The sequence below is a fragment of the Triticum dicoccoides genome, chromosome 3B (assembly GCF_002162155.2).
Source record: "Triticum dicoccoides isolate Atlit2015 ecotype Zavitan chromosome 3B, WEW_v2.0, whole genome shotgun sequence".
In the NCBI taxonomy this organism is placed as follows: domain Eukaryota; kingdom Viridiplantae; phylum Streptophyta; class Magnoliopsida; order Poales; family Poaceae; genus Triticum; species Triticum dicoccoides.
In genome coordinates, this window is record NC_041385.1 from 1,220,755 (window position 1) to 1,244,255 (window position 23,501).

Consider the following 23,501-nt stretch of genomic DNA (forward strand, 5'->3'; position numbering starts at 1 on the left):
GACCACCAGAAGGTCAAGAGGCACTCTGCACTGCAACGGCCTGTAATTAAAGTAGACTTTATGATAGTAAAGACACTTTATGTGGGGCGTTACCAGTAACGCCCCGGACTTAACTCACCTTAAACCCTCTCCTACGTGGGCTGGCTGGGGTCCTGGCGCACTCTATATAAGCCACACCCCTCCACAGGTAGAGGGGTTCGGCACCTTGTAACTCATATACACATAATCCACTCGACCGCCTCTGGGCTCCGAGACGTAGGGCTTTTACTTCTTCCGAGAAGGGCCTGAACTCGTACATCCCTTGTGTTTACAACCTCTCCATAGCTAGGACCTTGCCTCTCCATACCTACCCCCACTCTACTGTCAGGCTTAGAACCACGACATCGTCCACGTACCCTCGTAGACCATAAGCGGAAGCGTTTTATCAACGCTTTTGATGTAGTCGTACGTCTTCACGATCCGACCGATCCAAGTACCGAACGGACGGCACCCCCGAGTTCAGCACACGTTCAGCTCGATGACGTCCCACGAACTCACGATCCAGCAGAGTGTCGAGGGAGAGTTTCGTCAGCATGACGGCGTGATGACGATGATGATGATGCTACCGACGCAGGGCTTCGCCTAAGCACCACTACGATATGACCGAGGTGGACTATGGTGGAGGGGGGCACCACACACGGCTTGGAACAATCAACTTGCGTGTCTTAGGATGCCCCCCGCCCCCGTATATAAAGGAGCAAGGGGGGAGGCCGGCCGGCCTTGGTGCGCCCCAAGGAGAGGAGGAATCCTCCTCCTAGTAGGAGTAGGATTCATCCTTTCCTAGTCCTACGAGGAAGGGGGAAGGGGGAAGGAAAGAGAGGGAGAGGGAGAGGGAAAGAGGGGCCGCACCCCCTCCCCTAGTCCAATTCGGACTCCCCATGGGAGGGGGCGCGCCACCTCCTGGGCTGCTGCCCTCTCTCTGCCCTAAGTCCCACTAAGGCCCAGTACTTCCCCGGGGGGTTTCGGTAACCCCTCCGGCACTCCGGTTTTGTCCGAAATCACCCGGAACACTTCCGGCGTCTGAATATAGTCGTCCAATATATCAATCATTATGTCTCGACCATTTCGAGACTCCTCGTTATGTCCGTGATCACATCTGGGACTCCGAACTACCTTCGGTACATCAAAACACATAAACTCATAATACTGATCATCACCGAAACTTAAGCGTGCGGACCCTACAGGTTCGAGAACTATGTAGACATGACCGAGACAAGTTTCCGGTCAATAACCAATAGCGGAACCTGGATGCTCATATTGGCTCCGACATATTCTACGAAGATCTTTATCGGTCAAACCGCATAACAACATACGTTGTTCCCTTTGTCATCGGTATGTTACTTGCCCGAGATTCGATCGTCGGTACCTCAATACCTAGTTCAATCTCGTTACCGGCAAGTCTCTTTACTCGTTTTGTAGTGCATCATTTCATGACTAACTCATTAGTCACATTGCTTGCAAGGCTTATAGTGATGTGCATTACCGAGAGGGCCCAGAGATACCTCTCCGACAATCGGAGTGACAAATCCTAATCTCGATCTATGCCAACTCAACAAACACCATCGGAGACACCTGTAGATCACCTTTATAATCACCCAGTTACGTTGTGATATTTGGTAGCACACAAAGTGTTCCTCCGGTATTCGGGAGTTTCATAATCTCATAGTCAACATGTATAAGTCATGAAGAAAGCAATAACAACATACTAAATGATCAAGTGCTAAGCTAACGGAATGGATCAAGTAAATCACATAATTCTCTAATGATGTGATCCCGTTCATCAAATGACGACTCATGTCTATGGCTAGGAAACTTAACCATCTTTGATTAACGAGCTAGTCAAGTAGAGGCATACTAGTGACACTTTGTTTGTCTATGTATTCACACATGTACTAAATTTCCGGTTAATACAATTCTAGCATGAATAATAAACATTTATCATGATATAAGGAAATATAAATAACAACTTTATTATTGCCTCTAGGTCATATTTCCTTCAGTCAAGGTGCACGACGGTGGCGGTGGCAGTGGGCTCTCTACTTTCGTTCGAGCTGGTCGACTTCAAGAGGGCTATCGTGTTGCGCTTTCGCATCTCCGAGGCCGCGGTGAAGGTGTCACTACATGCGCTTGGGGAGGTGCATGTTTGTCTTCGAGGATGCAGCGGTCCGTGCCCGTGTGCTGGGCGGCCAAGGCCTGTTGGTGCTCAGGCGTGCGTCATTCATGGTGGCGCGATGGTCGCAATTCCAGCGTGCCTCCCTTAAGTTTATCTGCGTGAGGTTGCTGTTCAAGGTGCACGTCTGCTTGAAGGGAGTGCCGGAGCACGCATGGGACGTGGACTTGGTGGCCTCGCTGTTTGATCCCTCCATGCTTATTGATGGGATTGATGAGGAGATGAGGAGGGAGGAGGAGACTGCTGCCGGCGCCTTTAGTTGTGGATGGACGCTGTAGAGAAGCTCAAAACCAGGGGTATTCTGCAACTGGAAGAGCCTCGAGAGTTGGGTTCGCCGGGAGCTCAACATCTTCGAGGACGCGGCACCGCGCTGGGGAAAGGTGGGCATGCTTTGATAGATGTGTCGGGGAGGAGGGGGAACCCGCCAATCTCCCTCGATCACCGCTGCCGTGTACTAAAACTAGCACAAATTCAGCTTTTACATATTTGAGAAAGCGTCCTATAAATTTTGATCATAGTCCACTTTGATAGATGTAGTGCGAATTTACAAACCCTAATGCAAAAAATCTCCAACCACGTGATACATATAAACAAAAATAATAAGACAAATTACGTAGTACATTTTTGTGTGAAGTTTAAGATCGATGGGATCAATGCTTTGACCCAAATTTATTGATAGTTATGCTGTATTGGTTTTCATCCATCGCCTACATGCTCGGCGGCTATTGAAAGCAAGGAATTCCATCACCAAATACTTTGCTTCTCTCTTGGATAATGTTCTCCTTGGGCTTAGCCTTCATAGGGCCTAAATGATTTTTGGAGGTTGAGGCCAAAAATCTCATTCCAGCTGGGACCCTACTTGATCCTTTATTATAACTAGGCAACAACAAAAATATAGAGGCCTAGTACAAGGGTCTCTCCCCCCGTTCTTCCTTCTCGAATCGCTAGCGTGGATGAACAATTCTAGAGCGTGTCATTTCCTTCTCCTCCATTAGACGGGTTCTCCACTCCTGGACTACCTCAGCACCGCCGATCGCTCCTAAACCTTTGCGAATAGCCCGCCTACCTCTTCGGCCCCTCCTAAACCTTTGCAATTATCCCACCCACCTCTCCGATCACCTCATTCCCTCACTACCACTATCGAGCACTCCCAAAGGCTCAAACCTTTGTAACCACCCCAAATCCGGTGCCCGCTGATACCCGAGATGGCAACATTGTTTGTCCTTTAGTCGACTACGGGAAAGCTCCTCCATGCCTACATCCTTGCTCCTTCTGAGACCGAGAGTGTATCATGTCTCTGCATTTGCGTGTGCTACATAGACATGAGATGCAATGCAAGACTCACTCCCTTGCTAGCATCAGTGGGAGCATGAATATATAGTTGATGCAAGGCGGAACAGTGCTCAGCAGCAACACGACATGGCAAGACGATGGGAAAAAAGCATCACACCAATAATAAATGCGTCCCATGTATAAATGATTACCCAAATAAAAAATGAAGTATAAGATAAACCGGGCCATTGCAAGAGTTAGAGTCGGTTTTTGGTGCAGGCTATTCATAATGCTGAAGATCCTCTACAAAAAAAATTAAAATCGACGGGTCCAAGATATGATTTTCTTATTCTATATAAGGAAATAAAATCACAATATCCACACAAATATTAATCACATCCTTCCTTATAAGAAAAGAGGATTCTTTAGCTAGTAGTAATAATTCTTGCAAGAGGAGGATGAGCAATGTCCATGTGTGAGAGTGTCACCGGGGGCAAATCCGTCAATCCCTCGCCCACCGCTGCCCGCCGTGGACTAGCCACGCATCACCATCACCATCACCGGCCGCCCCCCGCTAGCACTCAACTCCGCCTCCGCCGCCGCGTCCCCGGCGGCCACCGCCCCCGAAATGCCGCACCCTACTCCGCTGCGGCGTCTCCTCACCCGGCGCCGCGTGGTCCTCGCCTGCGCCGCCGTCACCGTGCTCGCGGCGGCCGCGGCTCTGCTTCTCGCCGCTCCGACCACCGAGGTCCCCGGCCGCGCCCTGCTCGTGGCTGGCGCCCGCCTCCACCCCAGGCCCCGCGAGGTGCCCCGTGCCGCCGCGGCGGGGCGCTCCCCGGACGACGCCCCCTCGCTGCCGCCGGCCCCGGCGCCGCCGCCTCCTCCCCTCAATGCCAAGGTGCGTGCCGAGCTTCCGCCGCAGAGATTAATTTTGTGCTCCCCAAGTCCATGATGCAGATTGCAAAAAGCACATATCTGAAATTTATGAGCTGCCGACTGCTGGCTGCCGTTACTGTTCTCGGTTGAAATGCAGTCAAATCTGGCTTATTTTACCTGTGTAACTCTTGCTGAACATTTGTGCAAACCTAAACATATACAGAGAAATTCTTAATCATGAGCTGAAATGCAGCATCACTGCAATGCTGGACTTTGGGTGATTTGATTTGAACATATATGTGGGATAGGTGAATGTGATACAGTTGGATGGATCTGAGTGCGCAAAATGCGCCTGTTTTGTTTCGCAGGCTGGTTTGCCATCTAAGATTTCGCCGGCCCCTTCCATGTTTTCGGCGCCGGTGCCTTCGCCGGCAGAGAATTTTGATGATGGGTCAACGGAGGAACCCGAGCATCCCGATATGAAGGTATTTATTTGCATTTCTGTCTGCGAACTTTGATGACGAGACAGTGCTGGTTTTGTCGTGCTCCGCGTTGTCCAGTTACGCTCATGCATAGGTTTATTAACCTTATTTCTATTGGATGTGCTTATGCTGATGTACGATAGGAAGGCTTGCATGCTGAGCTATGTTTTTTATACGGGTAGAATATCCGTATGTCTTATTATGGCCTCTAATTAAATGTTACTGGTTCGCTAGGAAAATCCACTCAAGGAATCGGCCCCTTTTCTCCAGGAGGTACATATCTAGCGCTGGGTAGACTTTTTTTATCAATTGAAACTTCTAATTTTAACCTTTATAATTGTGAAGCCCATTTCCAGTGGTCCTCCTACAAGGAGCTCTGATATCAGTGAACCCCTTGACAAGAGTGGAAATGCAGAACCGCCTCCAAGGCCAGAGGTTAGGGATTTACCCCTCGTGTGATGCAATTTCTGTATTCGGCATCTGGAGTCAACATGGTAAAAATATTTGTCGATTTAGCAGATGCCGCTTTGGTCAACAACGGCAGATGAAGAGCTTATATATGCAAAGAAAGAGATTGCCGATGCGCCATTGGTAGTTGGTGACCCTGATTTGTATGCACCTCTGTTCAGGAACATATCTGCCTTTAGGAGGTAAGGTGCTGGTTTGCCTTCATATTCTCTAGCTATAATTGGTATGTACCATCCTGTAAAGTATGGACTCGCTCATCTAACTGTCCAGTTATATGTAGGCAACTTTCTCGTTCTGTCATTTTGCCCATAAACTGAAATAATGTTTAATTTTCTTCAGTTCAGTAGATGGTTTATTAAATTTCTATCAACTTATGCTTGTAGGAGTTATGAACTGATGGAGAGGCTTCTTAAGGTTTTCATATACCATGATGGAGCAAAACCTATTTTTCATTCTCCAGAGTTGAAAGGCATCTATGCTTCCGAGGGATGGTTTATGAAACTGATGGAGGCAGATCAGAATTTTGTTGTGAAGGATCCGAACAGAGCTCATTTGTTCTACCTGCCATATAGCGCTCGGCAGCTGGAGCATAATCTTTATGTGCCTGGATCAAATACACTCGACCCGCTGTCTATATTTGTGAAAAACTACATAGATATGATCTCTGCTAAGTTTCCGCATTGGAATAGGACGAAAGGCGCTGATCATTTTTTCGTTGCTTGCCATGACTGGGTATGTTTCTTCACCTACCTGCATATTTGAATCTTTGAGTAATCATTGGCCATGACACAAATTGTACACTGTGTTTTAGTCAATTGTTGTAAATCAGATATTTACATACAAAACTGTATTCTATTCCTGACATGAGGTCTTTTTTCGCAGGGACCTTATACGACCAAATTACATGATGAATTGCGGAAAAACACCATCAAAGCTCTCTGTAACGCCGATGTCTCAGAAGGGGTTTTCATCCGCGGAAGAGATGTGTCCCTTCCAGAAACATATATCAAGTCTGCAAGGAGACCTGTGAGAGACATCGGTGGAAAGCCAGCGGCAGAGAGATCTATCCTGGCGTTCTTTGCAGGGCAGATGCATGGCCGCGTTCGGCCTGTCCTTGTCAAGTACTGGGGAGGCAAGGACGCGGACATGCGAATATACACCCGGATCCCACGCCAAATCACCCGGCGGATGAACTATGCCAAGCACATGAAGTCGAGCAAGTACTGCATCTGTCCCATGGGGTACGAGGTGAACAGCCCCCGGATCGTGGAGGCCATCTACTACGAGTGCGTACCGGTGATCATCGCCGACAACTTCGTGCTCCCGTTCGACGACGTACTTGATTGGACCGCGTTCTCAGTGGTCGTGGCAGAGAAAGATGTACCCAGGCTGAAGGAGATCCTGCTGTCGATCCCGGAGAACAGGTACATAACCATGCGGTCTAATGTGAAGAAGGTGCAGAGGCATTTTTTGTGGCACACAAAGCCCGTCAAGTACGACATCTTCCACATGATCCTCCACTCGGTTTGGTTCAGCCGGGTGAATCATATCAGGTGCACCAAGTAGAGCAGTAGCAGTGTAGCACTAGCTATAGCCATCATCCACCTTTACTCAGGTACGGTCTCTAGTCTGAAGGAAGGAAATGGAAGGAGGTGATGTAACCTGACGTCGATAGACACCAGTAGTATTCTAATAGTAACCTGAGCTATCCTTTGCCTTGCAAAGAAAAAGGAGAGAAAATTACAGAGTTGAGCTCCTGACGTTACTGAATGTGGCGACAGAACATTTACATGTGCATGGGTCGAATCAACTAACAGAGACAGAGACATATGACCTTTACATTGTTACTGATATGATAATTGGTCCTGGCATATGACCTTGACCTTGACATTGTGCATTAGCTCTAAAGTTTCTCTCTTTCAGGGTGAGACAAGGGACCGGTTTGCATCCACACTAGCTGGGAAAACATTTTTTGCTGTTGTTGAGGTGAACAATGACAGTCACTCTTGATTGCACATTTTGTTCTTCAAAGAGGAAGTATTGATTGCACTTTTTGGCGTCGAAACTTCAGATGAATGTTTAACAGTTTGTAGTAGCTTGTCAGAAGTGATTAGACTAGGTGAAGATCTCACCTTTTACTTGAAGACTGGAGTTGTTTTTTTTTTTTTGCTACTGTTCTATCGTAGATTACAATTCGACTGAGCACAACACAGTTCAGGAACTGAGATAAACACTTTTTTGGTTGGAGTAGATTTGTTTTCTTCTGTTTTTGTATACATGGCTAGATTTTTCTTTTTTTCTTTTGGTTTGTCGGCAAAGGGTTGAAGGATTAGCCATTAGCCTCCTTTCTGATATATTCTATGGTTTCTTTTGTTTGGAGTTTTTTTTTCCCTGATTCTGGAGACACGGTCATTTACAAACAATACTACAATTCAGGAACTGAGACAAATGTGTGCTTCATTTGCTTGCTCTGTTGGCAAAGGGTTGAATGATCCAACAGAGCAAACAAATTCCATTGCTCCATTGTATGTTCCCTCAACATTTACGCACTCGAACAATATTATAAATAAATTCAGCAGCACAGGATGGACAAGTGTTTTTTGTGTTGGCAAAACAACACTAGAGTTAATTCAGTATCTGATAACAATACTATCTGTTCATTCAGTAGGACAAATATGGAAGAAGATATCTGATAACAATAGTTTTGGAACTGTATACCACGGTTGTAAATCAGAGAAATATTCCGGAAATTTTGATTACACGACTGCAGAAGGAAGTAGCTTCTTCTCCCTCTGTATTCTGTATAGACATGGTCTTCTTTACATTTAATTATATATGCAACTCAACAAATACTGTTGGAGTCATAGACTTGTTTATTACTTGACTTGCTCACTGTCGGCAACATTCACAGCCACATTGTTCTTCTTACTTTTCCATAACTCTAGGTCTGCAGCCTGTCCAAGAAGCAGACTCAAATAACCCAATCTAACAAAAAAAAACTTGGGCCCAAGTGGCTTTGCCTCAGGACAAATGATAAATTAGTATGATCGCAACTTCTGATCCCGTCCCAATACAGTAAACCTTGATAGGTCTTGGAGTTTAAGATGTTTCTCATCTAGCAATACCCTACTTCAGCCCTGTTGGTCTATCCATACGCGAAACTCGAACACATCTACACGAAATCTCAACCTGCTCCTGTAAAACACAAACCAGAATAAAATGAATCCAAAAATCATACGGGTAGGAACTTAGCAATCTGTACTTATCTGTTTTTCAACACGTGATCTCGACCACTTTTCATGTGGTTACGATTATGAATGGCACATCTTACCCCCGTCTGGGAGGTCCGGTGGAATCTTGCTAGGCATCCATTCCACGTATTTGGAACTTTTGTCCACGTCAAAGGGGGAATATCATATCAAATTTCACCTTTGAAACAAGTCCAACTATTTCCTTTGGAGCCTTGTGGCTATATATGGCGCCGCTCAGGACGAGTTTAAGTCTGCTTTTCTAAAGGAACTTGTTAATACATGCCGAGACAATCCCCATCCCATGTTAATCGGGGGGGATTTCAATATCCTTCGATATCAGCAGGAAAAAACAATGACCGGTTTGATACTAGGTGGCCTTTCCTATTCAATGCTGTTATTGACAGCCTAGATCTACGGGAGCTCACTATGTCTGGTCGTCAGTATACCTGGGCCAATAACCGATCAGTTCCAACTTTCGAAAAACTTGACCGGGTGATGGTTACCACCGACTGGGAATATAAATACCCCTAGCCTCGGTACGGGCACTAGAAAGGATTGAGGCCTTATCAGATCACGCTCCATTGCTAACCGATTTTGGACAAACACCTCCAAGTTCTAACCGTCATCAGTTTAAATTTGAATTGGGATGGCTCACTAGAGAGGGATTCCTGGACATGGTCAAGAAAGTGTGGGCGCGTCAACCTCGCGGCAACACGCCCATTCAACGATGGAACAATCGAATTCGCGCCTTGCGCCGATTCCTTCGTGGATGGGCTAAACACACTGCTGGCATTTACAAAAAAGAAAAGTTGCGGCTTTCTACTTTAATCAATACCCTCGATAAAATTGCGGAGGTGAGGCCTCTTTCTACTAATGAGATTGAGCAAAAAAGCCATCTTAATGAGCAGATTGCACGCTTGCTTCGTGAGGAAGAGATTAAATGGTACCAACGTTGCAAGGCTGATTCGCTCGTTCAAGGTGATGATAAATACGAAATACTTTCAAATGCTAGCCAATGGCAGACATAGAAAGAAACGTATCTTTGCTCTTGACCAGGAGGAAGGCCGTATTGAGGGGGAAGCACCGCTCAGAGACTTTATTACTAAATACTACAAAGAGCTTTTTGGCCCTTCCACTAAAACACATTTTGAGCTGGACGAGTCTATCACTCATGACATCCCTCAAGTTTCGGAAGCGGAAAATGAATTCTTAACCTCTCAATTTTCTGAAGAGGAAATTCGAACCGCGATGTTTCAAATGGAACACAACAAGGCTCCGGGACCGGATGGTTTTCCGGCAGAGTTTTATCAATGCTTTTGGGACGTGATCAAGGCGAACTTGATTCAGTTGTTTAACCAACTGCATACCAAAGACCTTGATATTTCCCGCTTAAACTTTGGGGAGATTATCCTACTGCCTAAGATTAAGGAGGCCAGTCGTATTCAACAATATCGACCGATTTGTCTTCTCAATGTAAGCTTCAAAATCTTTACGAAGGTCGCAACAAACCGGTTGAACGGGGTGGCGGACCATGTCGTCAAGCCCACTCAAACAGGATTCATGCAAGGACGCAACATACTAGATGGTGTGGTTGTGCTGCATGAAACGGTACATGAGCTTCACCGCAAAAAGTTGAATGGAGTGATCTTTAAAATAGATTTCGAAAAAGCCTATGATAAAGTTAAATGGCCCTTTCTGTTGAAAACTTTACGCATGAAGGGGTTTTCACCAAAATGGTGTCGATGGGTTGAGAGTTTTGTTTCTGGAGGTAGTGTGGCCATCAAAGTTAACGATGAGGTTGGCAACTATTTTCATACAAGGAAGGGGCTTCGCCAAGGGGACCCCGCATCACCCATTTTGTTTAACATTGTGGCTGACATGCTAGCTACCTTGGTTGAGCAGGCTAAGGTGGCCGGTCAGGTTAGCGGCGTCATTCCTCATTTGGTAGAAGAGGGTTTATCTATCTTACAATATGCGGATGACACGATACTTTTCTTGGATCATGATATAGATAAAGCAAGAAATCTCAAGCTGCTTTTATGTGCATTTGAGGAACTTCCTGGCCTCAAGATTAATTTTCATAAGAGCGAACTTTTTTGCTTTGGGGATGCTGCAGAATATGCACCTGAGTATGCTGAAATATTTGGATGCCAGCTCTGGCAGTTCCCGATTCGGTATCTGGGTATTCCCATACACTATCGACGTTTAACTATCGCTGAGTGGAAGCACGTGGAAGAGAGACTTGAGAAACGGCTAGCCAGTTGGAAAGCCAAACTCTTGTCATATGGGGGGCGGTTGATCTTGATCAATTCTGTCCTAAGCAACATGGTTTTATATATGTTGTCATTCTTCCATCTACCGAAAGGGGTTCTTCAGCGTCTTGATTACTTTAGATCTAGATTTTTTTGGCAGTGCGATAATGAATCAAAGAAATATCGACTGGCTAGGTGGACTGTATTATGTCGACCTAAAAGTCAAGGGGGACTTGGAATTCAGGACCTTGAGATTAAAAATATTGCTCTTCTCAGCAAATGGGTTTATAAACTACTCACTAAGAATAGAGTATGGCAGGAACTCATTCGTAATAAGTACGTGGAATCCAAAGCCATTTATCAAGTCCATTGGAAACCTGGTGACTCACATTTTTGGTCTGGTGTCATGAAGGCCAAGGAATTCTTTTTCCAATTTGGGACTTTCTCGGTCAGGGACGGTTCCCAGGTTCGATTCTGGGAAGACACCTGGCTAGGGACCACACCACTCATGATGCAATACCCGAGTTTGTATAGGATTGTTAGACATAAATTTGTCACCATTAAACAAGTTTTGGGACAAGAAAACCCTGATATTTCTTTCCGTAGGGACCTATCAGGACCTCGCCTGACAGCTTGGAATGAGCTACTCATACGTCTAGAGGCTATTCAACTATCAGATGAACCGGACATCTTCCGATGGAATTTGCATCAGAATGGCAAGTTTACAGTCAAATCCATGTATGATGCAATGGTTCATTGTGATGTTCCGGTTGATAACAGGAAATTGTGGAAGCTTAAAATCCCTCTAAGAGTGAAGATATTCCTCTGGTTCCTAAACAGAGGGGTCATCTTAACTAGAGATAACCTGGCACGACGCAACTGGCAAGGCACCAAGGCGTGTGTCTTTTTCCAACATGACGAGTCTATTAAGCACTTATTTTTTGAGTGTAAGTTCGCTCGGGCGGTTTGGGTCATAGTTCAAGTAGCTTTAAATTTATACCCACCATGTAGTGCTCGTAACATGTTCGGCAATTGATTGAGGGGTATTGATAAACAATTTTTTGCACATATTCTTGTGGGAGCGGCTGCCTTATGCTGGACATTGTGGCTTACCAAGAATGATGTGGTTTTTAACAAAAAAATGTGTTTCGTCTCCTATGCAGGTTATTCATGTATGTACGCGAGGGCTCCGTACTTGGTCTATCCTGCAGAGGACGGAGGACAGGGGCCTTTTTATGATGGCGTCTACGCGGCTGGAGCGTACGGCCAGGGAGGTTTTCTCCCCCATGGATGGCAGTGTGATCTCCGGATAGGATCTGCCACATCATAGGCTGGACTTATTTATCTTTTTAAGTTGTAAAACGTTTTTATTTTTTGGTCGGTTGGACTTCTCTGCTGTGTGCATCGAGTTATGCAGAGGTCGGGCATTCTTTAGATGCGATTGTATCACCTCGATATATCAATTCAATGAAATGTCCTTTATCAAAAAGTCTGTTTGACAAAAGCAGTTCACAAAGTTAGTTCACAAAATCAGTTCACAAACCATCGTTAAGAGTTCTTTTGCTGTAGATTGATAGTTACATATGGGATCCTAGATCTGGGTCTCCCGGATCCAAAGATGACGGTGCCCTCGGTGCCATTCTCCCTCCTGGGGGCATCGTTTTGGAGTAGGTGCTGGGTGGAGGAGACAAAAAGAGGAGCGGTGGTATATCTACCACAGGGCCGACGGCGTGTCTCGGCGGCATGGCGCAACAGATAAGTACTTTGGTGAGTCCCTGATCTCCTTCTCTGTCAGCTATTCGTTGCTAGTATTACAAAGCCGATGATTGGCGTATAATTCTTTTTCTCACACCTATCCTGCGTACGCTTTATATAATCCGTCGATATTAGGCCAAATGCTTTAAGAAGAAGAAAAATGCTTTCTTATCATGATTGATTACCACTAACAATACATGATTGATACTATCAATCTTATCAAGGAGCTGTTATGAGGTTTTATAGCTGGAGTTCTAAGTAACTATTACTTATGACGGTAAGCTCAATCACTTTGTTCCTTTTTTGACGTGATTTCACCTTCTTTTGGGTTCGGGCTTTCTAGTGTTACGTGTTAGTGGTTTTACTGTGGCTTCAACACAAATTCAGGAGAAGAAAACACTTTTTTTATGAGAAAACTTTTGATCTATCTATCTTCAATCATGGCACCACCTAGCGATGACTATAAGCACTAAAGCGACCCGAAGTCGCGCCACCGTTATCGCCCCTCCCTCGCCGGAGTCGGGCACAACTTGTTGTTGTAGATAGTCAGGAAGTTGTCGTGCTAAGGCCTCATAGGACCAGCTCACCAGAACAGAAGAACAAAGTAGATTGAAAGGATCCAACCCAAAGACACACGGACATAGACGAAAAATAACCAAATCCGAGCAAACCCACCGAGGATAGATCCGCCGGCGACACACGTCCATACGCCCACGAACGATGCTAGACGCATCACCGAGACGGGAGCTTGGCGGGGAGACCTTTGTTCTATCTTCAGAGAGCCGCCGCCGTCTCGCCTTTCTGAGCAAGACACAATCCCTAACAAAACTCGAAGAAATGACTAACAACAAAGCTCTCCCGCCGGCCATTGCTAGGACCAGCGTGCCGCCATGGCCATAGGGCCATCGGAGACGCGGCGGACCTGCAGTGGCGCCGACGAGAGGCACGAACCCTACCTTTTTGAGGAGCAGGTCGCGGCTATGTTGCTGTATCTAACGAGTCCCGTAACTGCAAAGTAGTAAAAGTTTTGGACAAGAGAAGAAAAAGCTATCAACACGTTCACGATTGCTAGAGCCAGCAAACGCGCGATACTACAACCCAACCAGGCTCCTTGCGCCGCCACCCGTGAGGAAGCCTCCAGAGGGCGCGCCCGGCCGGCGGTGGCGGGGCTAGATCTTCCCCTCACGTGATAGGGTGGAGCGGTCTGCTCTCGTCGGGTCAGATTTGGCCGGCTGGTGGCGCGGGATGGAGGTTATCGCTCCCCTTCAGGATGGAGGTTAATAACCTACATCTTTCTTACCCTTCATCGTTGATGGTACCAAATTTTTCCATGTGCATGATCCCACCCAAATATATTCGACGCAACATCACGGCCTTCTATTGTAGCTATAATGATTACCATCAAGGGAGTAGCATTTGGTTATATAACCCAGCTACAAGCAAATCAAAATCATTAATTGTGTTGACAAGGAAAGTAAAACAGATCGGGGCTCCGGTTATTAAGATGGCACTCGGAGTAGGCCTTGACCTCCACCTTTCCTTTCTAACTGGCATGTATGTGCTCAGTAATGACGATGAAAATCACAAGGCCGTGTACATAATAAAACTTGCAAAAGGGTGGAAGGAAACTTGCAAAAGGGCGGAAAGATGAATAGGTTGGTGACAACGACGAGATGGATCAATTGTGATAATTGACAAAACATAATTTTGTTACCCCGTTACAACGCACGGGCTCTTTTGCTAGTTGTTTCCTAATTTTTTTTTTGCAATAATAGGAGGTATCGATTGATTTCGATAAGTTACTAAAGTTACACCGGTGATTGCGTGTATGTTAGAAAAATGCTGATTTACAAGGAAAGAGCTGAGGGGTAAGTAAACTGGTGAATAAGAAACCAGCTGGAGGGGATGGTGGGAGGAGGGACGAAAAAAAAACAGACGAAGGTGAGAGGTTGAGACGAAAAAAACCCAGACAAAACGGAGACTACCAAGTCCTTAGGAGTAGAGATTGTAAGAAAAATCATACAGGTTTTCAATCAATATTCCTACAGAAGAATCACATTTGTCATTTTTCCTCGAAAAAAAAGCGAAAAGAGGCAACCTCGACACGGTGGATAGAGCCGCGGCGGCGGCGGCGGCAGATCTAGGCTATGACTGAGCTTATCCTGGAGGAGGTGGTCCATGAGCCGCCGTTGGCGGACCTGGGCCAGAGTGGGAAGAGGTCGTGGAGTCGGGTCGTGTCAGCACTCTGTTTCCTGAAGCAGTTTCAGAACATATCGTTTCGATCCTGTTATGAAGATCCAACGGTGGAGATAATCCCTGGAAGATGGACGGCTATCAAGGCTCGAAGCACCGGCTACCAGGCTATATATTTGAGCCCCTGCGTGGGCAACAGGATGTGCTTTGTAAACCTAATTCCAACCCTAGATATCTAGCTACTGTAGCAAATCCCCCACATTCATAGACGGGGTCTCCACATCGGGAGTTTATCTACTGCTCGTTTCTGTCGAATTGGTAGCTAGTTCTGTCAATCCCCTCCGGGATCTGACAATTGGTATCAGAAACAGACGGTCCTTGGCGGCGCGGTGGCGGAGAGGATCTGGGCGGCGTTGGCGGCGGTGGACAGTTCGAGTGCAGACTGGCAGTCGAGGTGCGGTTGCCGGTGAGACATCTCTCCCGGTGGTAAAATCCCGTGACTCGGACCAGTTGGTGCACTAGCGGCGGCGCGGTGCTCTGGCAGCGGAAGGGTTTTGAGATCGGGCGAGGGTTACAAGGCTGGTCCTTGGAGTAAAATTCCGGAGCCACATCTCAGATCCAGATGGTGAAGTCGAAGGGGGAAGACAAGGCCGATGCGGCAGAGGTAGCATCCCTCAAGCTGGACGTCGACCAACTGGACGAGAAAGTGGAAGCCATCCATTTTAGTTGATGTTGGACTGATTGACACCGCCAAAGAACATGAAGGTGCAGTTTGCGCAAAAAAGCACTGATGACACTACTGACGCACCGTGTGGCTGGAGAGTTTTGAGCTTCGTACATGTGCAACTGTGTTTACCTATTCCCTGTCTCGGCTATTTTGGTTTGGGGCTTGCAGCTGTAAGGATTTCTAACAGTCGAGGGACAAGGTCCCATAGATGTGGTCAAATGTGATGAACGTGCGGACTGTGTCGGTGGTTCCTATAACATACCAAGAAGTTTGGTTTAGCGGGGTGAACTAGGTTCTCTGAGTTTAGCGGCATTGTGATAGTCGCCCCCCTTCACAATAAAGTGAACTAGTATATACATCATTGTTTATGATGCTAACTGCCTTGCTCATAATTTCACATGCCGTTGAGTCTTTGCTTCATCTTCATATACGTACTATTTGTGTGTGACACTGAGCTTGTCAGATATGATCTCCATGCACACATCTCAGGTAGAGGCGGAATGCACCATCCGTCAGATAGATGGAGACCCAACTGTTGGGCCAGTATGTAATGTATACTTGCTCATCATCAGAGACTAGCAGTGGGACAGACAAACGAGCGAGATGACGTGAAGATCTATAACCTGATTTGTTTGTTTTCTAAATAAAAGACATCCAAACAGTATCTTAGATCTGATAATTATCACTCGCTCTTGTAAAATCATACAAATATGCTAAATATCATCTAACAACGTGTGATGGAACTCCTATGCCATTTCATTTTAAGCGGCGCATTTTTCTCCCTTTTTTCCTCAAGCTGGTGTCACTTAGATTGGACTTAATTAGTTCTCATCTGGATCACATGCTTCAGATCTATGATGTTTTAGAACTGTTACGCTGGTGAACTCCTATGTAATTAGATCCTATGACTCAATTATGAGTGGAGCACCTGTTTCACCCTACCAAACCAAACCGAGTACAGAATTGAATCTCATAATTGATGGTGTTTTGATGCGACCTTGCACATGTTTCACTCAACTTCTTGTAATTAGAAATAATTGTTTCGTCACAAAAGATTTGGGGGAAACCATGGTGGTGTTGACTTAAATTTTTCTTTTAGAAATAATTGTTTCGTCGCAAAAGATTTGGGGGAAACCATGGTGGTGTTGACTTAAAAAAATTTAGAAATAATTGTTTCATCGCAATTTTTTTGTGTTCATTTACATTGTACATATGAAGTTTGATTTGTCGAGACATGCTGGAATGGAAGCATGTGTCTGAGCATCATCCACACCTATAGATGTGTTCTTCTCGTGCCTTTTATAAGATGGACGTGTGGCAGCATAGTTGTTTATATTTTCGTTCTGCTTGTGATGGCCTTGTGTTCGGAGGTAGTGTAGTGTGGTCGTGTGTAGACCATATATGGGCCAATGAATGTCTGTAAATGTGGTACTCAGCTTGCACGTGCATGTTGTAGATGGAAATCGATATGGGATATGTCGTGTGTGTTCTTGCCGGAGACCAATCAGCTGTATGTCGTGCCTTTTTTTACCAGAAACCAATCAGCTTGGTTTTGCACGTCTTACCGAAAATATATCAATTGTATTTTGACTTTGGTCGTGCATGTGATGGATTCATGCGCGTAGGATTTGACATCTACGTTGGTAAATCTCAGCTATAGACATATCTTAATTTTTTAGTACAAAATCTTCACTGTCCGTTTTCTGCCGTCTTAATAATATAGGGATTTCATAATTTATGCTACCAGTTGTGTCCCACTACTCAGTTTTGCCACTAGAAATTTAAGTGCTAAAAAATGCAATTTCTTTGTGAGGCACGTGCTAAAAAATGGCACTAAACACCATAATTGTCAGCATACTACAATGACCAAAATACCCATGTACCAACAGGTCATCACTCCCTCTATCTCACTACGATAAAGTGTGGGTTCCAATCGATCCCTAATAACATTCTTATTTTTCTCTAAAATTATTTGGTTCTTACTCTTGACAAGTGGGCCCCACACTTTTCATTGTGGGATAGCGAGATTACACATGTGGGTCTAGGAGTATTCTTTTCATAAAACATGGTGAACGGGTTTGAGCTGATAATAATGGTGTCTAATGGCATTTTTTAGCAAAGATCTAAATAGTGAGACATAACTAGTGACATAAATGGTCAGAAACCAACAATATAATACATAAATGAGTTACTTTGTAGTTTCTTTGATTTTTTTATCAAGAGCATTGTATTCTCATGCTTGAATAAAGGCACGTATGGCGTTTTGGATCCTAGGAGCCTGCTCCCGCGTGAACAGTAACATGGTTTTTTTAAATGTTTTCGAATTTTTTTGAAATTTTTTGTAGATGATTGTATTATTGTCGCAAACATGCTTGACAATTTTCGTGCGAAACGGAGCAGGGGTGTTTCGTCGAAAAAAAAAGAAATTTGGGGTAACTTTTGGTGTTCGATTTATTTTTTTGCACGAGCCAAAATGTTAAGTATTTTTGCCTCAAAATTTGCAGGTAGCATTATGATGTGACTAAGCACACAAAAAATATTTATCATGATTTTTGTTCATTTCAACTTTTTTTGGCCCCATGAGCATATGCTGCCAAAGCCAAATTGACTTTCGGCATATCTTTCTTAAAAAAACTCAACACTAAGTGTTGCCGTACAATTTCCCGGTACTCTTGCAAGGACATTCCAACACGAGTCGCAACTATTTCATCTCGCACCTCCTCAAGTGCTCTATGATTATTTTCACAGTGGATAGGTGTGCCCAAAACAATGGGAGTTATAATTGTTTACAAGTGGTTTTCTCTCACGGTGAATATCACACTCGTATCTCATTCAATATATATCATACCACCTTGGATTCTCTCATTTGTCCCATTAGAACCCAAGTTATGAAGATAGCACACAACATACCCGTGTTTGCATAGAGACCTTGGCCTGCTTTCATAGGAAGAGAAAAAAAACATGACACATGTTCCATTGGTCATGTGTGATAAGGTAGGCTTAGGAAGCATCAAGAATGTGAGGCTACATGATAATTCAAACTATCAGGCCTTGACACCGTCGCCCAGCTGATGCTTTGTCTTCAACGCCACGACCTCCACTAGTATGACTAGAAGACAAATTCCACCGGTTTCTGCGATAAGGAAGGAGAGCGAGAAGTTCAAGAGATGTGGTCCATTTCCTAATGTGAGGAAGGTGTAGATCGGCTGCAGTGGCACTTCCTGTGAAATAGGAACAGATTTTGCTTAGCAAAGTGAACCAGGTGCTCAAAGTATAGTGTACAGTAGCACTATCAAGCTAGGCATCGTCCATCTTCACATCACAATGACAGTTTTACCAATACAAGATTTGTCATAGTCCTGGAAGAACAAGTTTTGCTTAGCAGAGTGAACCAGGTGCTCAAAGTATAGTGTACAGTAGCAGCATCTGGCTAGGCATCATCCTTCTTGGCAACACAATGACGGATTGACCAATTACAAGATCTTCACATCACATGCTTGGTTCGTGTTTATGCTCCTGCAGATGCACCATGGACGTATGTACTGTAGTCTCCAGGAAAGAGGCCAAGACAGGCTACAAGAGTCCGCCTCACACCTACTCCCTCTGTAAACTAATATAAGAGTGTTTAGGTCACTACTTTAGTATTCTAAACACTCTTATATTAGTTTACGGAGGGAGTACAACTGAATGAACAAGCCACGTTGGACGCAACCGAGGAACAAAACCACACATGTATTCCACCATTTGGTGTGTTGGCCTGCTCCGGTTGGACAGGTGACCACAAAACATTGCCAGCTTCATTAAATCCAATACATGATTAACAATAATGTGGATCGGCTACATACATATGAGGTAGAAGAAAAAGCGTACTATATCGCATGTACATACAGCATCTAAAGCACATCATACGTCATTGGAATGGAGCAGCGAGCACTAGAACGGTGAGCTAGTGTCTGGTGCTGGTATATCTTTAGCATTCCGCCGATTTGTGTTGTTAGTGCAGCCAGTACAATTGTTAGTGCATCCAGTACAGTACCCTTAACTTGTTTGGTGCAATCGAATGGATTCGTGTATATCATTTGTAGGAATCCGAGTGAATTTGGAAACCCTCTTTTCTTGGCATGTGATAATATGTTGACTCTGCTACCCATTTATTTTCTGTCAGTGGTGTGGATTGTTCATTATGGGTCACGATTGGGCAAGTTATAGGGAGTTCGTATTACCCTAGTTCTTTGTGCTGATTACATGCGGGTGATAAGTTATACTCCATCCATCCCATAATTTTTGTCGTGGTTTAGTTCATATATGAATAATATTTCAGTTGTGTGCCGAGGGATTTGAACTACATGAAATAAAATAAACTTCGATGGATATGTGTTGCGGTCTCCAATTGAGATTATCTTTGCCGCTCGTGCTTTCATGTTGTTCTCCATCCAAAGGAGACAATGCTTATTTACAATGAGGAGTGTGTTTGCTGATAAATGAGGCTTCAAAGCTGGCGAACTTGATCACTAGTACAAAATTGGGTTTTGGAGGTGGTTTTCTTATATGGGCCAGTGGCAATTCACCATTTTCACCTCAAAGCCTGTGTGGCTAATACTACATATGTCGAAGGCAGTTTCAGAATCACCTCCAAATTCTTTGACCCCACAGGCAGTTCTGAGAGTAAAACTGCTTGCAATGCTCTATGTGTTGGAGACATTTTCATATAAAAACTGTCTTGTGTATTTTAAGGAATTTTATTCTCCTTAGACCCAACACTACTAATGAAATTCACGTGAAACACTAAAATTACAAAGGCAACATATCATTCCTTTGCAGTTTTACAAGTTAAAATGATACAATGACATTCACATCATACAAAAGTCTTAAAAGTTCACATCCATCGTATGTATATACGCATAGTCATCTTGAGCTGTATACCGATCTAGCACTGTGGTGTCGCCGGCAGATATAACATATCACATGAATGATACAAAAAAATTCAATGCCTACAAATATGACATACTTCAATGTATTGAAGAAGATCATACCCCTAGTGTTGTTGATGGATATCGCTGCAGACAAACACACATGATTCCACAAATGGTGTTATTTATATCTTTAATGCACACAACTAACATTCTATTCTTTTATTGCAGTGCAACTAAAATCGATCTACAAGTCAAAAATATGGCCATGTTATTGAAATTGTGATGTGAGCTAAATCCATATGTAGTAGGTAAACACAAGCAATTTGCAGAGAACTGGGCAGTTTCCAACTATGAAGAAGTTGAAGCAGTTTGCATTTTAACAAAGAAGTTAAAGCTTTTTGCATTATACAAAGAATATGAAACGGTTATACTCTTGAAAAAACAAAAAGTAGCAGGAGGGCCACTGAGATCCATGGCCTAGTACGTAGTGCCTCCAAATCCCCACATGTCCGGCTGAGTATAAATGGAAGCAACTGTCATCGCCTGGTATGCTAATCCCATCTATCATCCCCAAAAATTTCCTAATCTAAATTTGCAGCCACGGTCTGCCCCAAATCGCCAATCTATATTCGTCGTTTTTAGAGCCATGATGAGGAGCTTCCCCACCTACTACGCACAGCTCACTCCTGCCTGTTAGGTCCCAAATTGCGGCGAAAGTCACTATGGTGTTCTCCACTAGCTAGGCGACTGCTGCCGCATATGCAAACCCGAGCTTCTATTCAAAATCTGAGTCCGAGGAAGAGGCGGAAAGGAGGAAGGGATGCACGAGGATATGGAGGTAGAGGGCGAGGGAGTAGTCCAGATGGCAGAGCTGTCGGTGAAGCATATCTCCGCCAAGAGCTAGTACACTGTGGAGCTCGAGGACAACGCCATCCTCACGGACATCGTTTTTTTAGCCAACATGAGGCGAGAGTTAAAGGAGATGTTTGCTGAGCTTGGCGACACCGGTGATGACCCAATAGGGGTGTGGGGGGCGAGGGACAACTGTTGGCACCCAGGACGACAAGGCCTCTAATGTATAGCTTTTGTAGTTGGCTTTAAATTAGATGTAATCAGTTTGCCATCTATTGACATTTATGGGTTTCTACAATCATTCAATAAAACTGATTGCCAAGGTTACAAAACTCAATGAAATATTGGTACTTGTACCGGAAGATGTTAACACTGAAAATTCAAGCTAAATTCAAAATAACTCCATCAAAATTTGAAATTTTGCAACTTCAACTCTTATCATGTTGCCCCTCCCACTTTCCATCACCATCATAAATAAGTAAGGGCCACATCTTCTTCCCTAGATTGTACATTCCATTGCTATGGCACAGGTTCTTGGACGTATGTTGTGGCACGTTAATCCTTGTTGCATACAAAAATGTCTGATTCCCCATGAGCATTGTCGCGCCGAAGGAACCAGATCCTATATGGTGCGGGCACTTTATTGACATCACTCCTTGTTGTCCACATTACGGTGCCTACACATGCGGGATTCATGGAATGCTTTTGACGAGGATTATTGTAAAGAGCATGAACGTATAGAAATTCAGAACAATGACACGAGTAGTTGACGCTGGGAGGAATTTGAGTCCGAACGGAAGAAGCGCGAACGGGGAGCCGATGAAGCAAAAGAGCAGCTGCACAAAGCCATTACAAGATCCTACGTAAACGGCTCGAACGTGTTGTACATGCAATGTAGGGCTTGACCTTGTTCTCGTCACCTATTGGATGGGCCACGCAAAAGAACTCCAGCATCCACTGGCCCAACCCCTCCCTTTGTCTTATTTTCATCCTGGAGTTGGCAGTCCCAATCATAACTTATATCTCGTCTCCCCTCCCCTCACAAATAACTCTCATCGGAGGAATCGACAACTCCACCGCCAATAGTCCGACCTTAGTCCCCCTCTTCACTCATTTCGTCCATTTTTCCTCGCATGCGTTCTCCTCGTGGACTACGTCATTTCCTCTAAATCTGCCCCCCTTCTCTCGTTGCCACCTTAGGGGCGCCCTTTGTAACCAACGCGGTGTTAATCACCAGTGTGTATAAGTAGTCGGCCACGAATGCAACTCCACCAATGGGACACGTAACTTATAGTAGACAGTAATTCACTCCTTAGTTTAGGTGTGCACGGAGACGATGTGTTCCATGGTTGGTTGACGCATGAGTGCCTTTTTTTCTTTTCTTTTTGTTCTGGTCCGATGCTTAACCATTTGGCGAAGAACCCTAGCGCTCTCGTAAACCAGAGGAGATTAGATCGCTCGGCATGCATGCACAATCTCAACAGAAAAACCTAGCTCGAATCCAGGTTAGAGAGCAATGGCACAACCATTGATAATGTAGCCATGTAGGAGCTCCTGCATGGCCGGCTATAGGAGCAACGATGCTGCCGTCTCAGGCATCAGGGCGGAACTGGATTTGGAGTGGTCATGGAGGCAAGGTCAAAGGGAACACTATCCAAGGGGGTACAAACTGTTTTGATATAACATTCCTTTTATTAGACAACATGCGAGCCTACCGGTGTTGGATGTAGTTAGCTAAAGCAGTTTCTTTTGATTATGAATTATGAGTTCTCAAATGACTGTAATGAGTTTTTTTTCATCTTGGTGTATGAATATAGTATATTCTCTAAAAATAATTCATGAGAGACATGCGCATATGTATTTACCTTTTGGCAAAAACTGCATCCGGTGTAGTGCTGGTTTGTTTGATTATGACATGCAGTAATCATTGATAACCATTAAATTTGTGGGTTTGTACAAATTATTTGATACAAACTCAACACTACCATAAGTTTGCGGTCCTCTTACAAGGACATACCCCACGTTACTCGTGTGTCATGCCAACATGATCTAACGTTACTTGCACAACGGATAGGTGTGCAAAAATAATGGGAGTTATATATAATTGTTGATCCATTTCTCTCGTCAGTACCATAACAATGAAGCTACCACACAACATATTTACCCACGTGGAGACCATATCTTATGGTTGCTGTGTGCCCAACTATAAACATCATAGATATATATTGTTACCATGCAAAGTTAAAACAGA

The 23,501-nt window shown here is 44.6% G+C and overlaps 1 pseudogene; it reads left to right on the top strand.

The window, feature by feature from the left end:
* Window positions 1-4,109: 4,109 nt before the first annotated feature.
* LOC119282814 lies at window positions 4,110-7,590 on the top strand (annotated as a pseudogene).
* The last annotated feature ends 15,911 nt before the right edge of the window (window positions 7,591-23,501 follow it).